The following is a 7,917-nucleotide window of genomic DNA, read 5'->3' on the forward strand; positions in this document are numbered from 1 at the left end:
TCTCGGTTTAGTGATTCTCTAGTTATTATTTTTTTGTTTGCTATTGATGTTCTAATCAGGCTACATGTCCATTCGGGCAAGTAAAATTATCTTTTACTTGTCCTTCAAACTCCCATTTGTCCCTGACAAGCGGACCGGGCTCTGGAAATACGAAGCTCGGCAGGTTAGAGTGTTTTGGATTGCATAAAATAATGAAAGAAACGAACAAATACATGGCGAAAGAAGTGGCAGACAGCAGAAGATGGGATTGGGATTTGGGATGATTTTTAATGAAACTTGGGAGGCGGATGGATGTTACACTTTAACGTTTCATGTGGTGTGTGCGTGCCTAATGCATGCATTTGTATGTGTGCGTATATGAATAAAAGTGTCCTAAATGACAAAAAAACAAAAAAAAACAAAACAAAGACTTGTACATGTATTACAGTTGAGTTTGACGAACGATGTGTGAAATAGTTTGCCTCAAAGTTTTTTTTATTCGTGTATTTATTTAATTTTTATTTTTTCTTCCCCAAGCTCATAAAATAAATTTGGGTCGCACATAATTGGACAGGGTCGTCAGAAACCGGAACCAAACAATTTTTTTTTTTTTTTTTTTTTTTTTTTTTTATACCTAAGCCATGTTTCCACCAAAATTACCAGGAACAATTTTTCCCAGGATTTTCTTTCCCCCAGACCTGTTCCTGTCTGCGTTTCCATCACGTTCTAAGTAGAGGTCTTCTCGGGTCCTAAAAACTGGACCCGACCCGAATTGACCCAAATCACTACTTACCCGAACCCGACGTGCATAAATTATTTTTTTTTTAAAGAAAAACCCGACCCGAGACAGACCCGATAAAATTAGACCCGAGTCCGACCCGACGCCATTTCCTTTAGAACCCGACTGGACAAGAACGTAAACTGCATTTACAGTGTGCACAGCCTGCAGCCCTGCGTTTCTCAAAAATGCGCTTAACATAGACGCGCAAGTGCACGCTGTGTGCTAAAATGTCAATCACACATCACTGTAAGTTAACCCTTTAAGTCCTAACATTTGGCATAATGTTATTTACTGGACCACGATGATTAGAACCACCTCAGGGTAAAATTTGCCGATGGCTGTTTTTAAAATAGCCTACAGATTTTCATTCAAATTATGTCATTGACTTTTACTATAATTGTGTTATTTAGCCAACAAACCCGTTGTTGCAAAGTTGTTTAAATAAAATGCGATTAAAACAGGGCATTAGAACCACAATAGCAGTCAAATTGGACGTTCTGAATCAAATCTTAATATGGTAACGTTATTGCATCAACACATTTAACTGCACGTCTTTTTCCCTTCCTTAACAACAATTATCACAAATCATTGTTGATAAGGATGACCTTGGATGTTTCTGTTCTGCATATTCGTTTTCCCTCACGTTTTTCGCAATATATGTTTTATTGTCTCCGTGCTTGTCTGACAGTGTCGTATATTTTTAAAATTGATTGACAAGCCTGGCTAAATGACAATTCAAATACTTGCATGTAATCAAACATCCACATGATGGCACACTAGTTCTTCTTTGCAAACGGAGGGGTTGGTTTTTGTGGAGCGAGCAACTGAGTAAATAAATGCGGAGGCTACCGTGCTTATGCTTATATCCCATTGCACGTAAAAGCGCGGATTCGCTCTCTCACTAAAAAAAAGTCAGAACGGTCATAGAGTTGTTTTAAATGCTGCAATTTTGTTAAATGCCCAACATTTTTTTCAATAATTTGGGTCTTCTCGGGTCCATTTGGAAAAGGCATATTTATTTTAAGTTACCCGAGACCCGAGGCCACTAATACCGAACCCGACCCGTGTCCGAGACACTCGTCGGAGTTTTGGACCCGAACCCGCTCGGGTCTCGGGTCGGACCTCGGGTTTTCGGATCCAAGTGGACCCGTGAAGACCTCTAGTTCTAAGTACTGTGAAGATTAGTCAAATTAGTCTAGTGACATAGAACTGCGAGCGATTTTGCTGTTCCCCCTGGATTTCATCCTCTGCATATAGGCTTATAGGCCATGTCCACAACTAATATGTTTTCTTTTTAAAATGAATATTTTTCTCTCCGGTTTGGCCTTCCATCCAAACGTCTCAGTTACGTATGTAACCCTCGTTCCCTGAGTAGAGAACGGAGATGTTACATTGGGTGACGAGAATGGAGTTTCACCAAGAAAGTAAATCATCTTCGCTAATTATAAAATGAGCCAATGGCGATGAAATGCTATGGGTCTGCAGAATTTGCATAGCATATTTCTGACCCACTGCGTGGGTATTTAAGGAGAATGTAGACGGAAAGGCAGTTATGTCTTCGCTGAGGAGCCGAGACTTAACTCAGGCATCTATCCAGTGGTAAAGTGGAAGTGGCAGGGAGACGTAACGTCTCCGTTCCCTACACAGTGAACGAGGGTTACACACATAACCGAGACATTCCGTTTCGTAGTCACTCCGAGTTAGGTTGGATGACGAGAATGGAGTCCCCGTGTAAACACGCCACCTTCACAGCTGTCTCACCTGTAGGGAGAACTTAGAAATACACATATGGCCCAATAGGGAAAGACACAGGCTCAAGGAGGCTTACAGTGGAAATACACATGTGGGGGTTGCTCGTATGAGGAACCATGCACACGGAAGCACCTAGCCGACGCACAGGCAATAGACACTGGCACCAGGATCAACAGTGCTGGGGAAAGTCAGGGATTCAGAGAGGAAGGCTTACCTGAGGAGAATGTTGCACGCATCCAGTCCTTGGAGTGGAATAGCGAGCAAGCAAAGACACCTGAGCGGTTCCAGTACTAGCTGGTTGAAGCGAGTACAAGTGAGAACACAGGCTCCACTTGGAGATTATAGAATCGGGCGAATGTGTTAGGTGTCGCCCAACCTGCAGCTCTGCAAATGTCTGCCAGCGAGCCGCCCTGCGCTAGAGCCCAAGAGGAAGCCACACTTCGAGTGGAGTGTGCTGTCACACCAAGGGGGCATAGTCGGCCTTGCTGTTGGTAAGCCAAAGCAATGGCGTCCACTATCCAGTGAGACAACCTCTGCTTTGAGCGAGCCTTTCCCTTCAGTCTCCCACCATAATAGACAAAGAGCTGGTCTGAGGTCCTGAAACACCGAGTACTGTCTACGTAAGCACGGAGGGCGCGTACTGGACAGAACAGTGCCAAGGCTGGGTCTGCCTCCTCCAAGGGCAGCACTTGCAGGTTCACCTGGTCCCGGAAGGGAGTATCCAGGCCGGGGTCTCAGGATCACGTGAGAGTGACCCGGCCCGAATTCAAGGCACGCTTCGTCAACGGAGAATGCGTGCAGGTCCCCTACCCTCTTGATGGAGGCCAATGCAACCAGGAGCGCTGTCTTCATTGACAGGAACTTAAGCTCAACTGATTGCAGAGGCTCAAAGAGAGCACTCTGCAGGGCATTTAAAACCACTGAGAGGTCCCCAAGAGGGAACGAGCGGAGGGCGAGAAGGATTCAGTCTCCTCGCTCCTCACAGGAACCTGACGATCAGGTCGTGCTTCCTCATAGACTTACCTTCAACTGCTTTGTGATATGCAGCGATAGTGGTCACATACACCTTCATGGTGGAGGGAGACAGCCTCTGCCCCAGCCCATCTTGCAGGAAGGAAAGCATGCCACTGATCAAGCATCTCCTGGGGTCTTCTCAGTGAGAAGAGCACCAATTGACGAAGAGGTTCCACTTCAACGCATAGGCATGTCTCGTGAAAAAGAGCCTCTGAAATAATTTCAGTGGGACTGCGCTCTTGCCCTCGAACTGTCGAAGACAAGTCAGCAGTGAGTGTGCGCGAGTAAATCTCCATACCGAGAAAAGAGATCTTCTGCACAGGGAAAAATTTGTTCTTCTCCTAGTTGACCCGAAGGCCTAGACGGGCTAGGAACCCTGTGTTTGTGTAAGGGAACAAAGGCTGCCTCGACAATCTTCGTGAAGACGCGAGGAGACAGAGCCAGCCCGAATGGGAACAATATAGGGGAAAAAAAAACCTGACTAAATTTAGTGGAATTTCAGCAGAATTTGTTTAATCTAATAGTGGATTTTTTTTAAGAAAACGTGTTTCTCTGGTACATCAGTGTCTGTTCACAATTAAAAAATGCAGTTGGCATCATTTTAATCTATGTGTCACCCATTTTAGCTCTGGGATTTGGAGCAATATGGAATGCGACAACAGAAGTGACAATGCATGGGAACTCTGAGGAAAACAATGTCAACAAACGTGTTTGAGATGCAACACTGAGAGGCGTTTATGTAAATAAAAGAAGAACCCTATTCTGGTAAATGACACCGCTGCTTAGGAAAAAAAAGACGTTTGGGGGAAATGGTACACAAATGATGGGAAGTGATTTAACTTCAGAGGGAATGATAAGAGACTCGGAGGAATGAGCAATAACAACTAGCTTCTTTATTATTCAGAATAAAAACAGGTTTATTTCAAACAAATTTCCTTGCTTTTACATTACGGTTTTCAATAACATTTTCCAAATAAAATGTTCAGTATTATTACATTTATTATATGATTGCTTGGTATATTTTCTATATATATATATATATATATAACTGTGCTCATATTTTTACCCAAATATGTGCAAATAAGACAGAACCATCTAAATGTATTCGTGGTGAACATCCAGTGTGCCTCTAATTGGTTTCAACATATGAGAGACTACAGTGCAGAAAGGTTTGTTTGAACTGCATGTAGTGTTTCTCTTTTCATTTACTGTACATCTGTTGAGGACTGGTGTAACTGTGATTTGCGGTGTAAGATACATGCCAAAAGTTACTTTGAAGTTTTGAGTGTTACTCAAAACCAAAAGAAATACTGAAACTCTGGTCCAAGCTGTTTTTGGTAATCACAGCTACTGTTCTGTTGTGTTTGTTTTTTTTTTTTATTGTAAAATTTGGGATCAAAGAGTTATTTGATATTTCACAAAGAAAACTTGCATTGTGTTTCTCACTCCCTATGTGAACTATTTTCAACATATTAGTGCCTTTAAATTAGTTTTAAAGGGGTCATATAACACTAATTTTACCTGGTCAAAATCAGCTCTGTTTTCAGCATGCCGTTTCAGTGCATATGCTTTTAAATAATAAACCCTGCCCTAGACACAGCGCAGGTGGAGTGTTGCCTTGACACCAGTTGAGGGATATTTTGGAAAAATAATGGCTGCAGGAGTCTCTGAGGAGACATCTGTGCAATCGAATCAATTTGAACTGGTGTCGCACCCGGAACAAGATGACAGCCACAAAGAAGTTCGACATTTAAGGCTCGAGCAGGTAGTTTCTGAATGGTTGGTTAACAAAATGTCACTTTGATCTATCTTTCTATGCACTGGCAGGGTAGAGTGAGACACGAACGCTTTGTTTACTGATATGTTAGATCATTGAGAGATTGACATTACAACAAATGGTCATAAAAAAACTTTTTCCCACGATTTGCAAAGATTAATATAAAGGTTAATAAAACTTTACTACAAAATATTCGCAATATGAATACATTGAACGCATTGACGTTGAATGCGTTCAATGCAAATATGAACGCATTGATGTTAATTGTGGGGAATATTCCAATCGTAAACAAAACCCAGGCACTGCGTCTTCAGCGGTTCAAATTTAGGAACAACACAATGATTTATGTGTTTGTTATTGCACCCAAGAACAGAACAACACAATCGCTTAGACGCCATTCTGATCCAGCGCATCAACAATGAAGGAATATGATGACAGCTCGCTCGGGGTGAGTTTCCCGAAAGCATCGTTAGCCAACTATGGTCGCAAGTTGGTCGCAATTTCCATCGAACTCTATTGGAAAACGACAGAACTTGCGACCATAGTTGGCTAACGATGCTTTCGGGAAACGCACCCCTGGGCGGGTCTGTATTGAAACACTGCTGTCAATCAACAACCGTGGGAAGGACGTCATGCACCGTGTGATGTCACATGGTGAAACGGCTCGATTTGAACAGGGGAATACATATAAGGAGATTAAAACAAAAAAACACTGGATGGATTTTTATCATTAAATGATGGTTGTATACAGGCACTGCCAACACACATTGCAGTACAATCAACTTGTAAAAGTGCAAGTACCATTATATGACCCCTTTAAGGTTTTAAAACAAGCTGGATCTGCATATGAATATGAATATGGATCTGCAATTGCATACTGAATTTATTGTATTTAGTTTGGATTGTTTTTTGTTTGTTTGTTTTATTTCTTTGTTGTCAGCAGAGGACAGTGGTTTATTCGTTTTAATTTTCCATTATGTGATGTTAATATCTTCTAACCCTAATCCAAATAAGCACCGTAAGGTAGCCACCCATTTAAAATGTAAAGGTAGCATGGTTGGCTGGTTTTGGCATTTACTTTTCATTTTCCATAGGCTCATTGAAGAGCCACTATGTCTCTTTTTACACATATGATCATCTCTTTCTAATTAAATGAAGTGAAAAAGCCTTGTGTAGCAGTTCCATGGATTTCATTTATGTCAGCAAGTTTCCAAACTGCACCCATCTGAATTTCAAATGATAAATGTAAATAAAAATCCCACTCTTAGTGTAGCAATTACATTACATCCCACATTATGGAAATAAAGGAAAAACCAACAAAACATAATTTAATTTTCTGCATTTAGTTCCTCATAGGAGTAAAAAAAAAAGAGGAACAGTGCATTTAATTTAGTAATTTCTATGTGCTTAGTCTTCACTGAAAACCAATTAAGTCAACTATAAGTGAAATATTTGTATAGCACCAATTCTCTAAATGTTTTTCTCGTAGTTATAGTAATTGAATGAAATATCAACGTGCAATAAAATACTGCAGCATTACTTTAAATGGCATTGTGGTATTTGCACAACCCCAATCCTTGTACAGCATATGTATAGTGGATGTAAAGGGATAACAATGAAGAAGAAAATCCTAATTCTAAAATTATGTGATATTTATCCCTTAAATGCATGAAAGTTTCGCAAATCATTGTTACATATTCAGGTCTTTAGCAACCCGGATCTATATCTAACATGGATGGATCTCTACCTGTCGTGATAATATAAAACGTACTCGGTTACCTAAGGTAACCTCGATCACAGTCAACGAGGCCATGCATCTCCCCAGGGCCTGAGCCGCAGACTTAGTAGCGCGGAGGGAGAGATCCGTGGCACTCCTTTGGTCCGTCATGGCAGCTGGATCCCGGCCTTTCTCGTCCCATTCACGGAGGAGATCGGCTTGGAGGATTTACAGGACAGCCATTAAATGCGAGGCGGAAGCTGCTTGTCCGATGGTGGCATAGGCGCGACTGACAAGAACAGATGTGGTCCTGCAGGCTTTTGAAGGCAGGGTGAACTTTGAGCGCCATCTCGCAGAGGGCTTGCTTCCCCGGCCTTGGGAATGGAGCTGTATCCCTTGTCGGCGGTGCCGTCCAATTGGGAGAGCGACGCCGAGACAGAGGAATTGAGCCTCGCGGAGAATGGAGGGTTCTGCGATTTAGCCATCTCAGCGTGCAGCTCAGGGAGGAAGGGTGCAGGTCTGGTAGCGGGTGCTTGATGGCGACGACTTTGAAGGAAGCAGCCATCGAGTCTGTTAGGCACGGCCTCCTTAGGCGAGGACCACTCGAGCCTGAGGCGGTCAACGGCCTGTGAAAGGAGCCGCAACAGCTCTGCTTCCACTCCAGCGCGGGTTCTACCAGACTCCAGAATCGACGAAGGGGTGGAATGTTGAGAGCTCAACCACTTCTCGCTATCAAAAGCTGAGGGAGGGACTCAGCCACAGCTTCCGGCGGCCTTTGAGAGCGGCGCTTCTTTTTCCTTCACGGTCCAACAAAGGGCGGAGAGACAGCTTCATCCTGGAATGCTTCGAGTCGAGCCCGCAGGGTCGACAACGGAAGCTCCTCACAGTGCTCACATC

Source organism: Pimephales promelas, chromosome 1 (genome assembly GCF_988280905.1).
Source record: "Pimephales promelas chromosome 1, fPimPro1.hap1.1, whole genome shotgun sequence".
In the NCBI taxonomy this organism is placed as follows: Eukaryota; Metazoa; Chordata; class Actinopteri; order Cypriniformes; family Leuciscidae; genus Pimephales; species Pimephales promelas.